General features: G+C 52.3%; 1 protein-coding gene across 1 annotated transcript in view; it reads right to left on the reverse strand.

The window, feature by feature from the left end:
- The window catches only part of Crispld2 (cysteine rich secretory protein LCCL domain containing 2), a 58,014-nt gene extending 57,174 nt beyond the window's left edge, over positions 1 to 840 (reverse strand). The window contains exon 1 of the mRNA XM_021654472.2: positions 737 to 840. The gene's annotated coding sequence lies outside the window, so the exon portion shown is untranslated. The remainder of the gene's footprint in view (positions 1 to 736) is intronic.
- Positions 841 to 23,175: the final 22,335 nt, after the last annotated feature.

Consider the following 23,175-nt stretch of genomic DNA (forward strand, 5'->3'; position numbering starts at 1 on the left):
TCCCTAAAATATTCTCTAGAACAGCTGCCGTCAATCCCAACACTCAGGACACTGAGACAGGAGGACTACTTTGAGTTGGAGGCCAGGCTGCGCTACACCTAGTCACATCCGTGTGAAACTTTGGAGGTTGCAGTCCTGTTTCTGCTGGACAGCTCACTTCACTTTCCTGACCCTCAGGACTTTTATCTGAAAGGGACCTCGCCGCATCCTGTTGCCAACGAGCCGTAAAGGGGCGTGGCTCTGTAACTTGGACCGAAAGGCTCCTACCCGCTCCTGTGATCACTGTGGACCCTCTCCACACAGGGTGAAACAGCTCTCAAATGCAACCACGCTCTCGGTGTTCCAGCTATCGGCGCCCACTGACAACACACCATCGCCCTAAATGGTGACAAACTGCACTGAAAGAGCAAAAGATCACGCGCGGCTCCGTGGAGCGTGGAGCCCAGCGCTGCCAGGCTAGGATCCCCGGTTTCCCCGACTGGGCTTCTTAACCTTGAGTCAGTCCCAGCCAGAAGGTTTCGTGGCTGAGCCTCAGTTTCTTCGTCTGAAAAGCGCTTTAAGGAGCTCAGCGGAACGCCGCCGCCGGCACCCAGCCCTGCAGCACCGCATCTGCCCTAGGCAGGGAAAGAGCAGCTGAGGCAGGGGGTGGGTGGCTAAGAACTCAGGACAGCCTAGGCTACGCGGCGAGACCTGTTCTCATATAAACAAAAGAGCAGCGGGACAGAGTCCCTCTCACCTTCGCGAGACTCTGGACTCCACCTGGGCAGCGCTGGGCGAGCGAACTGCGGAGCTGGGACTCTGGCCGATGCTAGGCGCTGAGAGTGGGTCCTAGACCAGGCGCTCGGCGCCTAGTAGCTTCTTGGAGCATCCTGGGCCACGCCCACGGGGCCACGGGCAGCGCTGATTGGACCGCGCGGCGCCGGCCCCGCCCCGCCCCGTGCCGGAGGAGGCGCTGAGGACCACGGTGCGCAAGGAGAGCGCGGCCCCTAGCCGTGACCATAAAAGTCGTTTTCATTGAGTGCTTACTACCGGCGGCGGGCCGGGCACTCCGTCGGACAGGCGGTGGCCCGCGGACTCCACCCCGCTCTGCCACTCAAGTGAAGGACAGGACGGATTACCGGGAGGCGCGTGCTGAACCCGGTGTGCGCATTTTTTTATCACTACCAGCTCCCAGACTAGGAGCCGGAAACACAGGATCTCGGGGTTCCCAGCAATCCAGGGAGGAGGCAGCATCCCATTTCTTGTGGAGAGGTTGTCTCTCCTCCTCAAGAGCCCCGAGGCAGGTTCCAGCAAGTTTAGTACCAGGTGCCGCTGGGTATTTGGCGCCTGAGGCAAGTATCCAGAGGTCAGAATCCGGGAAATTACTTTAGGTACGGTTGACTCCCAAACCCTTCAGGGCAAGTGAGCAAAAGGCCCCGAGAGCTAAGAGACATCCCAGAGCACTCTCAGTCACATGAAGTCCACTGAGAGCTAGCATTAGCCCGCTTACCAGGACAGCCTCCACTAACACCTCCACAATACTGCCAGGAGCAGAGGCAGAGGACCCCCCTAGCAACTCAGGTCTGGGGTCGTCAGGCGTACCCGGATTCCCACCAGAGATCTTTGCTCAAGATTTTGGTGCAGCACTGTGCAGATAAAGATTTAAATTTATGGTAGAATCTTTTTTTTTTTTTTTTATGTCCTTCCTTTCTGCTCCCAGTTTTGGAAGCATCCTCTGACCCGAAATCAATCATCCAATACCTGACACTACCAGCCAGACTCTTCCAAGTACCTGAGGAGTCAGTGCTGAATAAAAGGGCTCGGAAACAGCCTTCCGTGTTCCACATGCTGCTCTCGGGGTGTCGAGGACCTCAGCCTGACTGCCCTCAAACACGGGTGCTGTCGCCATCATTCTAGATGAAGGGACTGACCAGCACAGAGATCCCTGGACACATCCCTGAGTCACAGGCATCCAAAGTGCTCAGACCCGCTCTGTTGCCATTATCTGACCATTAAGCCTTGGATGCAGGGGAACAGGATAAACTGGGTCCTAGTTCCACATCCGCCCAGGAATGGGAAGTGATGAGGGGCAGGGTTCTTCTTCTGTGGCACCCCCGACATTTGGATGGGAGGAGATTGTTAGTAATAAGGAGTCCCAGGCTCTGGCCAGGCCCCAGAACACCTCACTACTGATGCTTTTCGGGGCAACCTTGAAAAGCTCCTTGGTGGCCCCGGTGTGGCCCTTAGACACTCCCTTCCCACCCAAGCATCCTACAAGCTTCCGGTCATCTTCAGGTCAAATTGCCATGCCAAGTCTCCCTCAGCCTGAGCCATCCCAGCCCCAGATCCGGAACCTTCAGATCTCCCTCCTGCTCTCCCTCAGTTTCCCCTTTCCCTTCCCTCTGTGGCCTTCTCACCTAACCCGCCCCAGTTCTCCTCCTTCCTTCACCAAAGATTGTTTCTGTAATGTCAGGAGCTATGCAAGGGAACTTCAAGGGCATCTTCTGGTCAGCTTCTCACAGGCTTACACATGGGGACGCTGGGAACACGTAGGTGAAGACACTTGTCCAGGGTCACCCAGTTGTTCACTGGTAGGGCTGGGACCCCAACCCAGGAAGCCTGTGCCAGAGCCCGTACCGTGTCTCGACAAGACTGCCACACTGACACCTAATTACCCAGGGAAGATATGGGGGTGGGGGACCTGGTGAGATCCTCAGGACTTGTAAAGAGGACCTGAGAGTTCCGTTGCCCCTTCCACTTGTGCGAGCATGGTGTAAAGGCCATCTATATCTATGAACTCAGCAGCCTTTGACAGCCTCACTTCCCAGGCTCCACTGTGTATAAACCCATCAGCTAGTGGCACTTAGTCTGAGCAGCCCAAAGGGACCAGAGCAACCTATAACCTTGGCCTCTAAGTCATGCGGCTGGAGCAGATTAGGGATTTTGTATTTATACAAGATGAGCACACTGGACACTTCAGAACTATTTCACTTCTTGTTAATCTATCAGGGAAGCTAAACAAATGTCTCAAATGGAATGTCACAGTTCGTACTGCTGTATAACAAACTGCCCTATATTCTAGTGTCTTGGCTGGGGATGTTCCGTTTGTACAGTGGTTATTTAGTGCTAATGATATATGCGAGTGTGTTCATATATATGTTTTGATAGCCAGCATTATGTCATGATACACACACACATACACACACACACACACACACACACAACATCTTTAGCAGCCTTCCCCCTCCCCCCACTTGGCCTATAATGCACTAGATGAGGGAATCTGGAAAGATGTGGTCCCCTCGTTGGCTGCAGTCAGCTGTTGACTGGGGCTAGACGCGAGGATGGTATTTGATATTGGCTGTAGGGCGGGAGGGAGGCCAGCTGGGCTGCTGGCTGTGGCAGCCCCAGCCTTTCCAGTGGACCCTGTTAGGCGGTCAGACTTTTCCCGGGGGTCCTAGCTGCGCCTACAGCTAGCATCCTCGAGAACCAGAACCAGATGTCTTGCGAGGCCTTTGATGACCTGGTGTGGGAGGTGTGCCTTGCTCTGTTGCTGAAACCACAGAGCCTAATCAGCTTCAAGGAGAGAGGCACAAACCATCTACACAAGTGGAAATGAAGGCCTTTGCAGAGTTCTCAAGAGAACCTTCTGAGGATGACCAGGAGCCATATGGCCACTCAATTAAAAACAAGCTGGCAGTCCTAGGGGCTGAGAACCTAACAGTAATGAGCACCATCACGAGTCATAGGAGTTTTGAGGGTCAGTTCTCATGCCCTAGCTGTGTGCCTCAGCTGAAGTCACCTGACCTGAGGAACACCAATGGGGCAAATGGCATCCTTGGCTTGTTGGTTGGTGTCATCCTGAGCCAGTCAGCGCAAGTTCAAACCCCAGCAGCTTCCATCTGTTGCCTTGAGAAAGTTGCTAATTTCTGTGCTAAGGTGTCCAATGGTGACCATCACAGCCACAGCCTACCCCTACCATGTTTCTTAAATCACTAAATGGTTAATGTGGAAACCAGTGGAGCAGGATGTGACATCAGGGGTTAACATAGGTGCTGCCAGGGCCACAAGGCTCTTTCTGGCTCAGCTCTAGTCAAATTTCCCATCATTTTGCAACCTCTAGATGTAGTTTCTTTGAAAAGGAAAAGAGAAAATTTACAGCCTTTGTATTTGAGTAATGGTAACGTGGGTGTTGCGAATGCCTGGGAGGCTTCCAAAGAGAAAGGGCCAAGATGCGTGTAGTTGTCCCCAGGGGAGGGACTGGCCACAGACATCCTGGGAAATCCTAGCAGGAGTGCCCTTGTGACCTGGGAGAGGGTTGGGTTCTGGGGAAAGTTGAGACAAGAGGGAAAGTCCTTCCAGGCCTGAGGGAGCCGGATCTGGAAAGGTCTGCTCAGGCCTAACGAGCAGACCCTGAGCCCACTCTCCCCTCCTAAGGACCAAGTGAGCAGATGAGGGGCCACATCAGGCTGTGAGATGGAGGTGGGCAGTGGTCCAGTGATCTGATGCTTGAGAGCAAAAGACGCAGACTCTCCTGACCCTGTGTCAGTCTCTGGCTGCTGGCTCATATCCCGCTGAGTTCTTATCCACCAGCTATTTTTATCGGAGTTTTTTGAGCTGGACACGGAGCACCAAGGCCAGGGAGTTCCTCTGCTCACTGGTTTCTGTGCACCAACGAGCAGCTACAGAACGTCACCGGCCACAACTGCGTCAAAGACCACTAACGATTGGCGTTAAAGGACATGGGGTACCACTTTGTGATGGGTACAGCTCAGGAAGAGCGGGAAAGATGATGAGATGCTGAGCCTCTGCATCCTTGGTGCTTGTTCCTCTGGGTGACACTGATACTGGCTGGATGGGGAGGAGGGTACAAGTGGGGTCCACAGCTCACTGTGACAGGAGCTCGGAGGACATTGGGACCAAGCTCCTACGAATTCGAAGTTTCAAATGCCGGAAACCCTTGAGTAAGCTTCACAGTGCGGCCACAGAGAGGATGCAGGACAGCAGGGAGTCCAAGCCCACCAAGACACTCCCAGGACCAGAGGTGGTCCCAGACAGGTGCCCGAGGCCCTGAGATCCTTCCAGATGCCAAAATTTAAACCAGCAAGGGGGGAAGAATTAGGAGGCAGAGGCAGAGTCGTCAGGGGCTGAGAGCAGGGACCTTCCAAAGGGTTCAGGAAAAGGGTTCATGCCTTTTGTCATCCATCACAAGGGAGCACTTAGCAACAAGGTTATCACCTTGGAAGCCACAGGCAAACCCCACCAGACGGCCTTGATTGGGCCTTCTCGGACCTCAGAAGTATGGGAAGTACATGTGTACCGTTGGTGAGGCTGGGAGTGGAGTTCAGTGGTAGAGCACTGGCCTCGTATGTGTGAGGCCTTTGGTTCAATCTCCAATGTCATTTTTAAAAATTAACTAAAAAATAAACTTCTGGGGCTGGAGAGATGGCTCAGTGGTTAAGAGCACTGGGTGTTCATTCTTCCAGAGGTCACTGGTTCAATTCCCAGCACGTACCTGGCAGCTCACGCCTTTCTGCAACTCAAATTCCAGTGGATCTTACTCCCTCACACAGACAAACATGTAGGCCCAACACCAAATAATACATGAAAAAATAAATTAATTAAAAAAATAAACTTCTGGCATCTGGAGAGATGGCTCAGAGATTAAGTACTTAGCTGCTTTGTGGATGGCTCAGAGATTAAGTACTTAGCTGCTTTGTGGAGGACCTGAGTTCAGTTCTGAGCACCCACATCTGGCGGTTCACCTGTAATTCTAGGTCCAGGGGAATCGGAGACCCTCTTCTGGTCTCATAGGCACTCTCAGGCAAGTATGTGCACACACACACATATCTTATTAATGAAAATAGATAGATCTTGAACACACTTCAAGTGTCTAGTCTCTGGTGTTTTTGTTTTAGCAGCAAAAACAGTAAAAAGACAACTCACAGCATGATGGCCCCAGTGACTGGGGTTTAATTTTCTCCAGAACCTTAATTAACAGTGGCCCGGCATCACTGAGGTGTGCCTCGTCCATGGCTGGAGGAGTACAGTGTTTCCTGACTCCCCGGAGATTCCAGAGCCAGGCACTCCGTCACATCAGCTCTTGCTCACTCCCCGTATCCTTGCCCATCTCCCCATTCCAGGTGACCCCACATCCTCAGCTCAGGGTCTGCTACTGGAATCGGAACCGGGACAAAGGCCCAGAGCTTGAGGAGGGGACCCCGGAAGTCAAGGGATGCTCTGAGGACGCTCAAGCATGCGTTGGTGTTCTCGATGAGTATCTGCTGAGTGTGTGCTGCCTGTGGGGTGACGCGCTGACAGACACAAGGCGGAAGCGAGAACGGCCTGGAGGAGGAAGTCAGCAGTCACGCAGAGAGGGCGGCTGGCTCCTTACAAGGGACACCAGTAAGACAAGAGCGAGACTTAAGATTAAAAATCACGACCTCTAGCTGGGTGCGGTGGTGCACACCTTTAATCCCAGCACTCAGGGAGGCAGAGGCAGGCAGATCACTTTGAGTTCGAGGCCAGCCTGGTCTACAAAGCAAGTTCAGGAGAGCCAGGGCTACAAAGAGAAACTTTGCCTAAACAAAACAAAACAAAAACAAAAACAAAAAAACAAAAAACCCTGTGATCTCCCCTCCCCCCAAAAGTGCCTCAACCCGGAAAGAGTGGTGAGGCTGCCAGGGCTGCTTTTGGATGGTCGCCTGTTTCCTAACTCGCACACACACCTGTTTACTTGTTGACCTTTCAGCTGCTCCCATCTCTGAAACGAAGTATTAGTGCAAAGCCAGAATGGAATGGTTGTGTTTTGCTTTGTTTGCATGTGTGCAGTGTGCCTGTTTGTGTGTCTGTACATATGTGCAAGTGTGTTCAAATATGCTAGGGTACATGTGGACATATGTGTGCACATGTGTGTGTGGTAGAGGCCAGAAGTTGATGCCGGGTGTCTTTTTAATGGGTCTCTCGCTTGAACCCCGAACTCAAAGGCTTGGTGGGTTTAGTTGAGCAGCTTGTTTGGGGATCTCTTTTCTTTTGTCCTGAGTGCTGGGATTACACATGACCTGCATGCCCACCTAGCCTTTGGGTTCTGAGGAGCCAAACTCCACCTGAGTCATCTCCCAGGACTGGGACACATTCTGTTTACCGACACTTACAGACAGGGCCTCACTGTGTGGCCCTGGCTGGCCTGGAACTCACTATGCAGCCTCAGACCCGCAGTGTGCCAGGATTACAAGCATGCACCCTATGTCTAGCTCTTTAAAGTGTTCTTTCATTTTTGGGGTGCACACGTGCAGGTGGTGGTGCTCACATGGAGATCAGGGGACAACTTGCAGGAGACTGGGCCTCTCCTTCCACCAAGCAGGCTCCGGAGGATTGAGCTTAGGTCATCAGGCTTGGCAAGTCCCCTTAACCTCTGAGCCATCTCCCCAGCCTCGAGACTTCTCCTCAAAAGAGAGGAGGTGACATGGCCTTCGTTGCTTCCTGAATACCTGGAAAGCATACGTGAGGTGCTAGGGAACCAGAAGTCTTGAAGAGGAGGGTCATTAGTCCCTGACATCCTTGTTCTCTGTCTGGATCTGCATGCTAAGGAGAGCGGTTTGGGCAAATGAGGGAGAGAAAATGTCTACCCCTAGTCAGATGGAGGGGAATGGGGTGTGGGGAGTCTTTCTTACTCAGCATGGCTAATCCTGATACACTTTTAAAGGTGAGAATAGGCTCGGGTCTGGCTCAGTCTAGAAAGTGTTGGTCTGGCGTAACGTGCAATTGAGTTTGATCTTCAGCACTGCACAGTCTGTTTGTTCTACCAAACTCCCCTGATCTCAGCACTCAAGAGGCTGAGGCAGGTGGCTCTCCATGACTTTGAAACCAGCTTGGACTCCACAGTGAGCTTAAGGGTAGCCTGTGCTACAAAGTGAGATCCTGTCTTCAAAATAGTGATAATTGGGGCTAGAGTGGTGGCTCAGCCATAAAGGGCCCTTGCTGCTCTTGCAAGGGACCCAGGTTTGATTCCTGGCAGCAGCATGACATGACAGCTTACAACTACCTGTAACCCTGGGTTCAGGGGACCTGACACCTTTTTATGGCTTCTGTGGCTCTCACACACCTGGCATACACTTACCTCCGCAGAATCACACACACAAACTTACAAATGTTTTTTAAAAGTGGAAAACTGTCTTGTGTTTGAAAAGTGGTTTTCTTTTCCTGTTTCTGTGTTTTCCCTTGGACTCCTCGTTCTGTGTTTTCATCCTCAGGAGAAATCACAGAACGGAAATCTGATTGTATCTCCACAGAGAGGAGTGGTGGCTTGGGAAATCCCAGCTCCTAGCTCATGCTGCCTCTGGCCAGTCACCTGGTACAGCTTCAGCTCCTACAGAAAATGCACCTGGACTCATGCCTTCCAGAAAAGTCCCCATCTCTGTCTCTTGAGCCCCAACACCTGTCAGGCAGGATGAGGACAGGTGTTGAGTCCACTGGAAGGCGCCCCAGTTCCCGCCCCTCTGGCCAGCCAGCGTGATTGTTGCAGCTCTGCCTGGGCCAGCAGGAGGCTCTGCTGAGGAGGGATGGCCTTGAGTTTCACAATGACCTTTTGTTCCTAGGTTACAGGCCTAAACCTGTGCAACACTGCACTTCTGATTTGGGCTCCATCTTTGGCCCTAGGATATGACCCAGGCCCTCTGACTAATCAGCCAGAACCCTTCCTGTCCAGGCTTAGGATGGGAAGGAAACGCCTCCCTCAAGCTGCCACTAGGAATCAGTTTCTAGGTCCCTTAAGGCCTAGAGACAGTTTGGCCACTTCTGGGCTTAAGACACTGACCAAGCCTTGCTGCCGCTCTCTCTCCCACACCCTCGCCCCCAAATCTGGAAAACAGAGAGTACTTCCCAAGAGCCAGGCTCACACTTCTACTGTCAGCACTCAGGGAGTGGAAGCAGGTAGAGCTTTGACCTGGAGGCCAGCCTGATCTATACGGTGAATTCCAGGCTAGCCATGGCTTCATAGTGAGACATTGTCTCAACAAAACAAACAAACAAAAAGATTCTCCACCCAAAGCCAGGTACTGTTTGGGCTAGTACTGAGAATTCTTCAGCCCTGATATGTCTCCTTTCTCTTTGACCTCTGAGAGGTCAAAGCTCTAGGACTAACCACCAGGTGAGACCCCGCACACCTCACCACAGAGAAAGAAATGACAAGCACAGCCTGTGCTCTGAGACTGCCCCAGCATCCATGCTGGAGTCCACTCCCTATACCCAAAAAGCATCACCGCTGTGCTTCCCTTCAGTTCTGGGACCAGGAGTCTGCCCTTGACCTTCGGCCAGGCAGCTGTCAGTCCTGGAGGTGGCCCTCAGTCCTGACACATCTCAGCTTGTGTCCGAATCACCCCCGTCCTCCTCTGGCCTGTGTGAGCACTGCATACATGTAACACACAGACTTACATACAGGCAAAGCACCTATACATGTAACATAAAATAACACTTTTAAATTAAATAAAAGACGGCCCCAGAATGTAAGCCGGCCCAGCCGCTACAGAAGTCAGTATGGAGACTCGGAAAGAAAACATAACTAAAAATAGAACCACCCCTGACCCAGCTACCAATGCTGCCAAAGGACCCAAGTCAGCGCCACGCAGGCACCCTTCACATCCTGTGCATTCGCTGTGGTTGCTGCTGCATGCATGCATGGTAGTCAGGAAATGGAACCAGCCTAGATGTTTTTCAACAGGCAAGTGGACGAGAGAACACGAACATGTATACAAATTGTGTGTTTTTCGGTTTTTGTTTTGTTTTCTGAGACAGGGTTTCTTTGTAGCCTGGATCTCCTCTTGTCGACCAGGCAGGCCTCGAACTCACAGAGACCCACCTGCCTCTGCCTCCCCAAGGGCTGGGATTAAAGGTGTGTACCACCACTGCTGGCCACAGTGGAGTCTTATTCAAGAAAGATCCTGTCATTTTCAGGAAAATGGATGGAACCAGAAATCACCAAGTTAAAAGAAATTAGCCAAACTCAGAAGGACAAATAGTCATTTTCTATAGTAGGAAGTGTGTGCAGGACCAGCAAGATGGCTCAGGGGACCGTGAATGCTCGCTGTCAAGCCTGATAGCCTAAAAGCGATCTCCTGGAACTGTGGTTCTCAGTCTATGGGTGGAGACTCCTCTGGGGGTCGACCGCCGCTTTCACGGCGGTCACAAGTCAGATCTCCTGCATATCAGACATTTACATTACAATTCATGACAGCAGCAAAATCACAGTTATGAAGTAGCAACAAAATAATTGTACGGTTGGGGGTCACCGTGACATGAGGAGCTGTATTAAAGGAAGGGTAAGACCAGTGCAAAAACACATGGCAAAAGGAGAGAACCAGTTTCTCTAGGTTGTCCCCTGACCCAGGCTCCAGGTTCCAGCTATCCTTCCGGTTAAGTAGGAACAAGCTAAGATGGATGGGCTCTGGGAAGGCAGTGTGAGTAAATGGCCTGAGGTCACAGGTCTGGCCTGGAGAATTTAGGATGACGCCACCTGCTCATCCTGTGTGTTTGCTGCAGATTGCTACTGCCATCAGTCATGGAGCCCCACAGCTCCGTCTGTGCTCACCGAGGCCGGTGTTGTCTCTTCCAGGGATGAGTGATTGCATGATCCATCAGAGAGATACCCTGAGACATCCTGCCTCTACTTCCTCCATCCTTTGCCGTGTGGCCCCCCCACCCATCCCCCGTGTCCACAAAGGCCGTGAGACTTTGGCCCACAGAATGCAATGGAATAAGCATGCGTCAGCTCCCGGCTTGAAACAGGAGCACTTGCGCCTTGGCTCAGGCTCTCAAGGGACCTCTGTGTCCTTCTGGCCAACATGCTGCCTGCACTGACAGCCAGAACCAGTCACTGTGTCCAAGGAGCCGCTGTGGGTCCCCCACCCCCACCCCAGCTAACTGGCAGCAGCATGAAGAGCCCTGGTGAGACCAGCAGAGGGACCAAAGGTTCCCAGCCTCCGAACATGAGCACTTGTTGAGGTTTCGGTATGTACAGTCTGGGAACTAGGACCATAACATGTGACCACAAACCACACTGGGGACAGAATGCTCTGGAAGCTTCATGTCCCTCTCAACACGGCCAGTTCTGCACTTTAGAACTCTGAGGAGGGTGTGAGGAGATGGCTCAGCAAGGGAAGGCTGAGCTCGGATGCCTAGATCCCACAGGAGCCAGGCTGGCATGGCCGCTAGCTTGCTTGTAATCCCAGCACAGAGAGGCTGAGTCACGGACCCCCAGGTTAGACTAGTGCCGTCAGCCAGTTCCAGGATCAGAGCCCAGCCTCACTGACCTCATTAAATAACCTATTAAATGATGGAGAAAGACACCTGGGGTCAACCTCGGGCCTCTACACATACATGTACACACATGAATGTGACCCTGCACCCACAGACTCACACACACACACACACACACACACACACACACACACACACTGGAGAATGTTCTATACTTCTGTTGTCACTGACTTTGAGTTCTCGAATTTCCTGTCCAGTCCCAGGAGCTGAGGATGAGGCTGTTTGCACGGAGGGACACTAGACCAGAGGAGGTCATACGTGGGCCCCTAGCCTGAACTGACCAGTGTCACACCCAGGGCAGGGGATGGAGATACCCAAGGATAGGCTACCAGAAAGCCCAGGTGGGTGTCATCACAGCAATCTTCCAGCCTGTACCCCACTGCACACTCAGCTCCCCAGAACTGAGAAGCTGGGTGACAGTGCTGTTAAATGAACAGAAGCCAGAACCACATGGAAGATAGGCCTCGGGCCACGTGGGGTGGGAGGGGGTTGGGGGAGCATTCTTTTGATTACATTAATTCACAAGGGAAGATCCATTTTAACTGTGGATGGGACCACAGACTAGGGCACCCTGGCTGAATGATACAGAGAAAGAGAACACTAGTTTGCATTCACCACTCTGCTCTGTGATCGTAGATCCTTGAGAGCAGCTGCCGCAGGAGCCAGCCTGCCTCCTTGACTTCCTTCCATGGCAAACCGTGAGCCAGCACTACCCTTTCACCCCCGAGTTTACTTTCCTCAGGGTATTTTGCCACAGTCTCAGGAAGCCAAGACAAGAAAGGAACATCAGCCTCTGAGGTTTCCAGTCTGAGGCGCAGAAAAGAACATGGTGCCTTTGTGTCTCTGGCACAGGCCTTTGGGGAAGGCAGCCTTTCTGCCTCTGTGGTACTGCACCTTTGAGTGGAGCCTTAACCTGATGTGGACAGGGAGCTAGCTCAGCCCCTCCATTGGCCTCCGCAAAGCTCTTCCTGCCCCCAGATGGACTGTCCCTGCCAGCTCTGTCGAGGTGCTGTATCTTTCTCAGCGCAGCCGATCACCCACAAGGGTGAGAACAGTTGTCTTGAGTCTACCTGACACTGTAAATCCAAGGTTCTCAACATGTGAGCTTTGACCCCTTTGGCAAACCTCACCTCCAAAAATAATTTACATTACGACTCATAACAATAGAAAAATTACAGTTAGGAAGTGCAACGAAAATAATTGTTGGTTGGGGGTCGCCACGGCACGAGGAACTGTACTAAAGGGTCACAGCATTAGGAAGGTTGAGCTCCGCTACTCTAGATGCTGCCGGCACGCTCCGGAGGCCGAGTCCGTGCTCACCCGTGGGGCTCCGCAGCCGGAACAGTGGCTATGTGGCCCATTCACCCCCTGCCTGTGACAGCCAGGCCCCTGAGGGTCTGCCCTGCCATCTCAGGTGCTCACAGCTGGGAAGTGGAAAGTCAGGAATCCAGATGACAACTCCAGGGCAGAGGCCACCTGGTTGCGCAACATCCGCGGATGCAGCCTTGTTCGCAAAGCCGCTTTCTCCTCCAGGCGCCCGGCAGGCTTACCACGTGCCAGGCACTGTCCCCTGGAACTGTGTCAACCTGACTGAGGTGGGCAGCCCCTCCCCAGCAGCTTCTCCTCTGTGCCCAGGTTCCCTGCTGAACAATGGCAGCTACGTGCCATGCACTGTCCCTGGAGCCCAGTGCCGTCTGCGAGGCCACGAGAGCTGCTGACTTTAAGGAGAGACCAATGTTCTCTCCCCTGGTCCTGAAGATCACAGGCCTGGGTGGAGGTGAGCACCACCCACCATCCTTCTCTCAGCCTCTAGTGATGGCTGGGGTCCTCAGCCTTCCTTGCCTTGTGACCACATCCAAACCCCAGCACTGTCCTGTGGCATTTTCGGTGTGCCTGTGTCCATATCTCTCTTTCGAAAACCCCACTTACAGCTGTGCGACCTCTTGGGAGCAAGTATGGCCTTAACTTGAGCACACCTGGAAGGACCCCGGCTCCAAACAAGAGCACAATCTAAAACTTCTTAAACTGTGGGTCGGCAAAAGATTCGTTAGCCGAGTTGTGTCACGTGACCCCTGAAGCCTGGCTCTAAACTCACTGGTTCACGCTCTGATCTGTACGTCCCGCCGCACCACACAACTTGGGCCTGTAGCTCCCTATGCAGCTAGCGCAGGTTCAAGACACGGTCCCCTGTACCCTGCCCTAAAGGTTCCTTTCTGCTCTCACAGAAGCATAAGGGTTTTGTTACCGAGGAGAGAGACTTCCAGTATTTTTTAACCATCATTCCTCAGTGCATATATATCAAGTTCCTATCTCTTTCAATTGTATTGTTGTAAAAGATTCAATTTTTAAAATCAGTTTGAGTTGCCAGCTTGAGTTTTACTTTTAAAAGTATATATATATATATATATATATATATATATATATATATATATGTATGTATAAATTATTACTTGGTTTTTTTGAGACAGGGTTTCTCTATGTAACTCTAGTTGTCCTGGAACTAGTTCTGTTGACTAGGCTGGTCTCAAATTCACAGAGATCCTCCTGCCTCTGCCTCTGCTGGAATTAAAGGTGTGCACCACCATCACCCAGCTTAAAAAAAAAAAAGCAATAACAAAACCTCATGATTTAATGTTTAATTGCACTTGAGAGTAAGACAGGGGTTTCTGAAATGGCCCTAAATGCAGTTCTGCTGCTGTGTACTATGGTTTACACAAAGGTAAGGTCAGAACGCGGGTCAGTCCAAAGAATGTTATGGAGGTCTGCTCCACAGCATTGAGTATCCAGCTAAGACTTAGTGCTTTATGCAAAACAAACCCGTATATACTCACACGAGTATACAAGCTTACCTTAGTCTTCAATGGGAAAACTATATATAGTTCCAAGGTTTGTTGTTTTTTTTTTTGACACCCTCACACAGACATACATACAAGACAAAACACCCATGTACATAAAATTAACAAATAATTTTAAAACTTGTTTCAAAATTATTCTCTTTATGAGTTTTTGTCAGTGTATTTTTGTGTACCTACAATATATACACATGTGTGGAAGTTTAAAAAAATGTGTGAGGGCTAGAAGGATGACTCACCATGGAGCAGAGCTCCAGATGTAGCTATGAAAGCCTGATGACCTACGTTTGACCCTGAGTCCCACACATCTATAATCCCAGAATTCCTATGGAAAGGTGGGAGGAGGAGATAGGAGAATCAGCCAGAAGCTCATAGGCCAGCAAGCTGAGAGTAGCAGGCAGAGTGGCAGAAACAAGAGAGACACACCCCACCCCACCCCACCCCACCTCATCCCACCCCTGCCCCACCCACCCCACCCCACCCCTGCCCCACCCCCACTCCATCCCACCCCCACTCCATCCCACCCCCCGCCCCACCCCACCCCTGCCCCACCCCACTCCATCCCACTCCCACCCCATCCCACCCCCACCCCACCCCACCTCTGCCCCACCCCACCCCCACTCAAACCCACTCCCACCCCATCCCACCCCCACCCCCCACCCCACCCCACCCCTGCCCCACCCCACCCCCACTCAAACCCACTCCCACCCCATCCCACCCCCACCCCACCAAAGGTATCCTTTGCTCCACAGGTGCACTGTGCTACAATAGTACAAACACACACACAAACACACACATTAAAAAGAAAAGCTTTGGACACAAAGGCACCTCCATATGCAGAGCTTAAGGAGCCCCTCGCTGTATGCCTGCTGGCTACAAGTGTTTGCAGACGCTGTCAAATGTGCAGTGACTAAGGGTCAGAAAGACTGTCCTAAAGAAAACAGTGGGCCAGGCAAAATCCTACACATCACCTCTAACGGGGGAGTGGGAGGGAAAAGCCAGGGAGAAGGATGTGATGGCAGGAGCAGGGCTTGAGGGAAACGCAGAGGACAGAGAATGAAATGCCGGCACCGCCACCAGTATCTGGAAAGGGAAGATAAAGGGACTAACCTTCAGGAGCCTTCAGGAGCCTTCAGGAGCCAGCCCCTCCTCACCTATACCTTCCCCCACTGAGGCAGATCTGAGACTCTGCCCTCTGAGACTAAAGCAGTAAGTTTATACTGTTTAAAGCGACTCAGCTTGTGGTCATTTGTTACAGCAACCACAGGGGACTCATACACGGACCCACGGCTAGCTCTGTCTGTGAGGGTGGCAGAGAGGCCGCAGACTGGGGCCTCGGGCTCCACAGGAAACCACCATAAATCAGCCCACAGCGCTGCCAGCAGTTTCTGGGCAGAGCCTCGAAAGGGCAAGGTAGCCAGAGGCACCCAGACCACACACCACTAGGCGTGGCCCTAGTCATCTGGCTCTCCAAGAGGGTACCTATTCAAGCCTCTTTACCAGAAATGCGATTACCCTACTTATTTTTCGAGCCATCAATTAATACATCCCAGATGGACAAGCTGGCCAGTGGCCAGTCTCAGACTGCCAGGTAGGGGCAGCCCACACAGGAGACTTGGGGATGACCAGAGGGGCTCTGAATGCCTGCAAAAGCCCCGTGGGACTGAAGAGTGGCAGAGGCATGCACAGTAGGCACTGAGGGCCACCGGGGCTTCCCTTTTAAGTCCTTTAATGTCCTCCGGGAAGGACATTCATTTCGAATGGAAAACAATCAACACTCTGCCAGCTTGTCGGAGACGACTAGACTAGGAAGTGCCCTTTTCTCGGTGCCAGAGATGGGAACTCGGGCTCACTCATGCTACATGGATGCCCCACCAAGCCACAGCCCGGCCATGGCATTTCTGTGTGTGTATGTGGTCTGGATGGGTGTGTCGGTGGGGGCGGGGGGCACGCCCATGCACATGCATGTGGAGGTTGATGTTGGAGCTTCTTCCTCTATCACTGACTTTTTTTAAAGACAGGGTTGGTCCCTCAGTAAACCTGGAGTCCATTCTTCAATGAGGATGGTGGGCAGTGAGCCCATGGCTCCGCCAGTCTCTGCCTCCTTAGGACTGTGGTTATAGACACCCCAAGATAATGCCCGGCTTCTCCATGGATGCTGGGGATCGGAAGTAAGGTCCTTGGGCTTGGGTCACACTGAGCCACTTCCCCCTCCTGCCACCGGCATGGTGTCACAGCCCACAGCAGTAAGTCCCAGTGATGCTCTTCTGTGTGCTCCACACTGCAGCCAGTCGGCATCTGTGCCGTTAGTTTTATGTTAACTTGACGCAGGCTAAAGCCATCTGCGTGGAGGGACCCTCAGCTGAGAAAACGCCTCCATAAGACTGGGCTGTAAGCAAGCCTGTAGGAACTTTTTCTTCTTCTTTGGTTTTGTGAGGCAGGGTTTCTTTGTGTAGCCCTGGCTGTCCTGGAACTCTGTAAACCACTGTGGGTCATGCCATCCCTGGACTGGTGGTCCTGGGTTCTACAGGACCAGCCATGGAGAGCAGGCCAGAAAGCAGCACTCCTCCATAACCCCTGTCTTACTTTGGATTTTATTTGTGAAGAGACACCATGACAACCCTTATAAAGAGTTTCAGAGGTTTAATCCATTATCATCATGGTGGGAAGCATGGCGGCACTCAGGCAGACACGGTGCTGGAGAAGGAGCTGAGAGTTCTACATCTGGATCTGCAGGCAGCAGAGGGAGACGGTGTGCCACACTGGGCTTAGCTTGAGCATAGCAGACCTCAAAGCCTGCCCTGACAATGGCACTTCCTTCAGCAAGGCCACACCTACTCCAACAAGGCCTCCTAATAGCGCTACTCCTTATGGGCCAAGCATTCAGACACATGAGTCTATGGGGCCAAACCTATTCAAACCACCACATCCTTGCATCAGCTCCTGCTGGCCGGCTGGAGCTGAGAAATAAGTGAAGAAACCGGCATCACTGAGGTGAAATCTTCTGGGAAGCGTCTCCTGAGAGCACAGAGAAGCTGTGTTCCAGAGGCGGCCAAGGTTACTGGAAGCTGAACTTGGTAATGTGTAAGAGTCATCCAGGTGGTGCTGGTTTTGAAGGCATGGAGAGCGGCTGAGGCTTGGCACTGTGAGAGGCCAGAAGAGGCCATTGGTGAAGGTGCAGCTGAAGACCCAGTGGCAGCTGAAGAGCCAGGACTGATGGGGTTGAAGCAGAGAAGTTGAAGCTTGGCACCAGGAAGAGAGCCAGAGGATTGTGGGTGAATCCCCCATAATTGGACATGGAATTATTTACACTCTTAGGTTCAGATTGTGACTGTACGCTGGTTCTTCCTTCTTGAAGAAAGTATTTAGATTAATTTTTATTTTTACAGGAGCCCACAGCTGAAAGACTCTGGACTTTTAAAAGAGATTTTGGAGCTGAGCCTGGTGGCGCACATATGTGATCCCGGCACTCAGGGAGGCAAAGGCAGGCCGACCTCTGTGAGTTCCAGGCCAGCCTGGTCTACAAAGTGAGTCCAGGACAGCCAAGGCTACACAGAGAAACCCTATCTCAAAAACGAGAAAAAGAGATAGAGATTTTGGGTTTTTAAAGAAACTAGATATTATGAAGAGACAGAACTCTTTTTAATTTTATTTTTATTAATTATTCACTTTTATCCCAGCTGTAGCTCCCTCTCCATCCCCTCCCAATCCCACCCTCCCTCCCTCTTCTTCTCCTATGCCCCTCCCCTAGTCCAATGATAGAGGAGGTCCTCCTCCCCTGAGACACAACTTTTGTTGTGTTTGAATTTGTAGAGACTGTAGGATTTTTAAAATTATTTATGTTTTTAATGTAAGGTCTTGGGGATGAATGAGAAAGTAAGGTGTGGTTTAATGATGAAGTGTTTGTGTCAAGTCCACAAGGGGTCAATTGTGCTGGGTAATTTTATGTCACCTTGACATAAGATAAAGTAATCTGAGAAGAGGGACCCATTCTTAGAAAAACGACTCCATAAGATTGGACTGTGGGCAAGCCTGTAGAGCACTTTCTTAATTAGTGAGTGATGGGCACTGGGTGGGGCCATGCCTGGGCTGGTGGTCTTGGGTTCTATAAGAAAGCAAGCTGAACAAGCCATGAGGAGCAGGCCAGTAAGCAGCACCCCTCCACAACCTCTGCATCAGCTCCCTCCTCCAGGTCCCTACCCTGTTTGAGTTCCTGTCTTGACTTCCTTCAGTGATGAACAGCGTCAGCCCCCAGCAGCATCTTGGGAAGCACTTCCTGGAGAAAGCCCCACTAAACTAGAGGTCTACAGTGTAAACACAGCTCCAGAGAGGGCCCAGCCACTGAGAGGGGAGGCTGAACCCTGTGACCCAGGACTCACAGCCTGGTCCTCTCATGTCTCAGGATAGGAAAAGACACTTGACATCAGCTCAGCCTCCATTCTGTTGCCTTGCGACGCCCACAGGTTGATCCAGATGGGCGTCTATATGATTGGCTGATAACAGAGAGGAGTACAGAGACAACTTAGTCTAGAAAGCGCCTGCCATGCAAACACAAGGGCCGGATGCCAATCTCCAGAGGCAAAGGGCTGGGCCTGGTGGGGACAGACACACTCTGGGGCTCACAGGCCCCTTCAGCCTAACCGGAATCTCCAAGCCAGACAGACCTTGTCTCAAAAACAGGTGGAGGTGCTTGAGAAATGTCACTGAAAGCTCAGACAGGCACATACAGAGCCTCAGGGGCTGGAGAGACAGGACAGCTCATCGTGAAGACCACAGTTTGGATCCCTAGAAGCCACATACAAGCCAAGAGGTGGTGACCTGCAACCTCCACCCTTGGGGAAGAGACAGGAAACCCTGTGAGGCACCTGGCTGGCTAGACTACCAATGTGTGACATGTGTTCCCTTGTGCATGAACCCCACACATACAGCAAGCGAGCAAACACTCAGACGTTATTGTAAAAACGTGAAACTCCTGTTAAAAGGCCGGGTGTACTGGCGAGTGACCTTATTCCCAACGTTCGGGAGGTGGTCTATTGTCTACTTTGGTAAGGGGAGACCTTCCCTGGAGACAGGACTTTGGTCAAGGCTGTGTGAGTAGCTGCGCTCGCAGTTAGAGCCTCCAAAGAAGCTCCCAAGAAAACCAAGGGACTGCGAGCTCCCCTGGACACCCCAGCCATTGCCTAAAGCACACCCCGACGCTATATGGAATAGAATACAGAGCAGTACCGTCAGGGCAGATGGGCATGGTGTAGTGTGAGGCTCCTGCTTCACCCCAAGTAACTCCTACTAGGTTGTGAGGCGCTCACTGGAGTCCTGAGGGCCTCACCAACATGACTCTCCAGGAGCCAAGAGAGAATTATTAAGCAGACTGAGCAAAACCAGAAGAGCACAACACTGGGTCACTGGCACAGAACCCAACGTGAAGAAAAGAGGGGACATTACAAAGGCTGAGAGCAAACACGTGAGGTACAGAAGGAGCCGGGTGGCCGGTTCTTCTGCTGTTTCAGGACAGGAATGTCTGCATGAGCACATGCGAGGGATGAGAGATGGGAACAAGAAAGAAAAGTGTGAGACAGGAGGGAGGGGAGTACTAGAGGGAGAGCAGGGAGTCCTGAAGCCGGGGAGGGTGGGGCAAGAGGCCAGCAGGAGCCAGCAGGAGCCTGCCCTGACAGGCCCTGGATATCAGTGGTCCAGGGCGGACTGTCCACACTGTGGCAGCCTAAGAGCCGAGTGTTCTTCAAGAGTGAGTGGCACAGGGAGACGCAATGTCACCTTCCCAGGAACTGGCACCTGTGACCAGAATGGCAATCACTGCACGACCTCAGTGGGGAGGAAGGCTGGGACCGTCACTGTGGGTTCCAAGGGAAGTTATGATCACTGAGGCCTGTGCAGGGAGGACTGTGGCCGAGGAGGGGTCCTCATGCAGCAGCTGGAACCTACACCTCCTGCCTGCCAGGGCTGGGGAAGGGCCGTGAGTCAGGCCTGCTGGCTGCTGGCTGCAGTCGCCCGGTTCCCACGGGCAGGAGGGAGCCAGAACTCTTGGGAGTGGGGACAGCAGCTCAGAAAGAACTCGGGCTTCCCAGAACTCTTAACCAAAACAGAATGCTCCAACCTTGTGAGTTCTGAGGGAAACCACTCTTGACTAGCTTTTCTCACATTGCCAAGACCCCATGGCTCTGAGGCTCCCGGGCCCTGCGTTCCTGGGCCCAGAGTTTGCTGACACAGAGAAGGTGCACAATTTGAGTTGGCCTGGGTTTGAATCCCTGCTGAGCACCCTGCTGTCTGCCCCTTCTGGGTCCTGTAAATGAGGACAGTAAATAAAGCCCCTGGCCTGGGGTGCTGGGCGGGGGATGTGTAAGATGCCAGGTCCATGGTTGGTACTCAGTGCCCTTGTTTATCAGTGGCAGCTTACGGGCATTTAAAATACAGGCTCCTGGTGTTCTGGAGACAGGTGTGTCTCTCAATCCTCACAGAGAAGGTTCTATTCGTAGTAACAGGTGATGAACACCACTGGCCATGGTGCAGAGAATGAGACACTGTGGAGGGCCCAGCCCTAGCGCGGACATCTGTATCATAGCCTCCCACCCCGAGCCCCAGGGACCTTTCCGGAAGAGGGGGCAGAAGGAGTGTAAGAGCCACGGGCTGTGGATGGCCGTAAGGAAACTGTCTTCCGGTCACTGCAGGGCAGCTGCACAAAAGAAGTCACAGCAGTTGCCACGGCAACCTCAAGACCTGTGAAAGCTCCGGCCACGGAATCCTACCCCTAGAAGAGGAGTGACCAACAGCTTCCGGGAGAGGAAAGGCCAGTTGAGTCAACCCACACTCCATCCAAGACTGCCTGGGTGGCACAGACTAAACTTGGTGGGCTGGGGTGGGGGTATAAGAAGCTAAGAAAAGAATTGGGGAGCCACGCACGTGTGATCGGAAACATGTCATGCAAAATTCTCAGAGAAGTGTTTAAATTTTTTAAAGGTACTTACAGGTCAGAGTAAGCAAAAAGTAAAAAGAAAAGCAATGAAACCGAATAAAATAGAGGTTACTGGCTGCGTGCGCCTGACGCAAGCCATCCAGCACTCTCCCCTCCACCTTGCTGTTGATGGCTGATCAACCAAGGCTTTCCCTGAGGCCCTGACACATGGAGAAGGAACATGCTTAGCATAAGACTTAGCATGTTCAAGACCTCCGGACCCCGGACTTTCCCACCTTCTCTCTCTGTCTTCATCCTCTATCGCCTGATGTCCTGGTTCTCTCTCAGGGCCCTGTCCCTGAAGAACGACCCGCTGGTCTACACCACCCTCTCTCCCTCCATCACTGTGGGCTGGGTGAGGCTCTGTTTACCACTGCCCAGAATCACAAACGGCAGGGGCTGAGGCGCGGCTCTCAGCGCCGCCATAATTAGAGGCACACACGTCGTCTTTATGTCCCCTGACTCTCCATGTGTGCTGGCCCTAAACGCCCATGTGTTGAAGACTTGGATGGTGGTAGAGCCGTGCGTGCCCTTGGATGGGGAACTGGGCCCTAGCACCTTCCTGCCCCCTCCCCCTTCTGTTTCTAAGCCACTAAGAAGTGAACAGGCCTCAGCTGGCCATGCTCCACACCATAAACACAGGCAGGGATGAACCTTCCTTCCGTATAAGGCGTTTATCTCAGGCATTTTGTCACAGTGCAGAAAGCTGATTGACAAGCTGGTCCATGATTGGCTGTGGTAAACTTGCCAATCTTTACTTTCCCAGTGAGGAAGAGGACAGAGTCACACAGCAGGCAAAATCACGATGAGGGGCACAAGCAGCTGGAAAGCGACTGGCACCTCAGGTGGCCCCCTGGCTGTTGAAAGGAGGACGGCTGGATCCTGTGTGCATTATTTCTGTGGAAAAGTAAATGGTGGCTGGTCGTAGCGGGCCATACCTGCAATCCAGCATTCAGGAGCTGAGGCAGGGACTCCCGGGCCCGTCTGGGCTACAGGCTGAAGCTGTCTCCAAAGAAGAAAAACAAAACAAACAAATGAAAACTCTGGAAAAGCAGAGAGAATAAGAGAATACTCCTCAAATCTGGCAAAGGACACAAGTGAAATCCGCAGGTGACTTCACACTCTGGGAAAAGGCAGACGCCATCTCAAAAGGTCCTGAAATGGTGACTCTCACACTTGAACTCCCAGCTCCCATGTTATCAGGAGACCTAGGCAGGGAAGGACAGGGGGACAGGAAGCCAGGCTGGAGAACGGCTCAGTGGTTAGGGCACTGGCTGCTCTTGCTTTGGACAGGGCTTCAATTCCCAGTACCCACATGGCAGTTCACAACCCTCTGTAACTGTAGTTACAGGGGATCTGATGCCCCCTGCTGGCCTCCTCAGGCACTGCACATAGTCTGCTGGCTGATTTGACTTCGCTTAATTGACAAAAGCTTGAGTCATCTGAGGAAGGCTCAAATAAGAAAGGCGCACACCTTTGATCCCAGAGTTCTAGAGGCAGGGGCAGCTGGATCTCTGTGAGTTCAAGGCCAGCCTGGTCTACAGAGTATAAAGGAAAACATTTAATTGGAGCTGGTTTACAGTTCCAGAGGTTTATTCCATTATCAACATGGTCAGAAGCATGGCGGTATGCAGGGGCGGTGCTGGAGAGAGAGCTGAAAGTTCTGCTTTCAGATAGGAAGGCAGCAGGGCCACAGTGGGGGGTGGAGGGGAGCGGCTTGAGCATTTAAGACGTTAAAGCTCACCTCCATGACCACTTCCTCCAACTAGGCAGCACCTACCCAACACTGCCAAACCTCCCTATGGGCCTAGGGGGACCGTTTTCTTTCACATGGGAGTTTGGCTGTAACAGTCAGATAAGTAACTAAGAAAGTGGTGTCAAGAAGTAGGGTCATCGCTGTGATACACCTGACCAGGTGGCTCCAAGGCCTTCGGAAGAGCATGCAAGAGCTTGTAGCTGGGTGCCGGAGAAGTCCTAAAATGCTGTGAGCAGAGCTAAACAGGGCTTTCTGGTGTGAGCTTGAACGGTAAGGTTACATGGCATACGGTTCCAGGTGCCTGGGCC

Source organism: Meriones unguiculatus, chromosome 10 (assembly GCF_030254825.1).
Source record: "Meriones unguiculatus strain TT.TT164.6M chromosome 10, Bangor_MerUng_6.1, whole genome shotgun sequence".
In the NCBI taxonomy this organism is placed as follows: Eukaryota; Metazoa; Chordata; class Mammalia; order Rodentia; family Muridae; genus Meriones; species Meriones unguiculatus.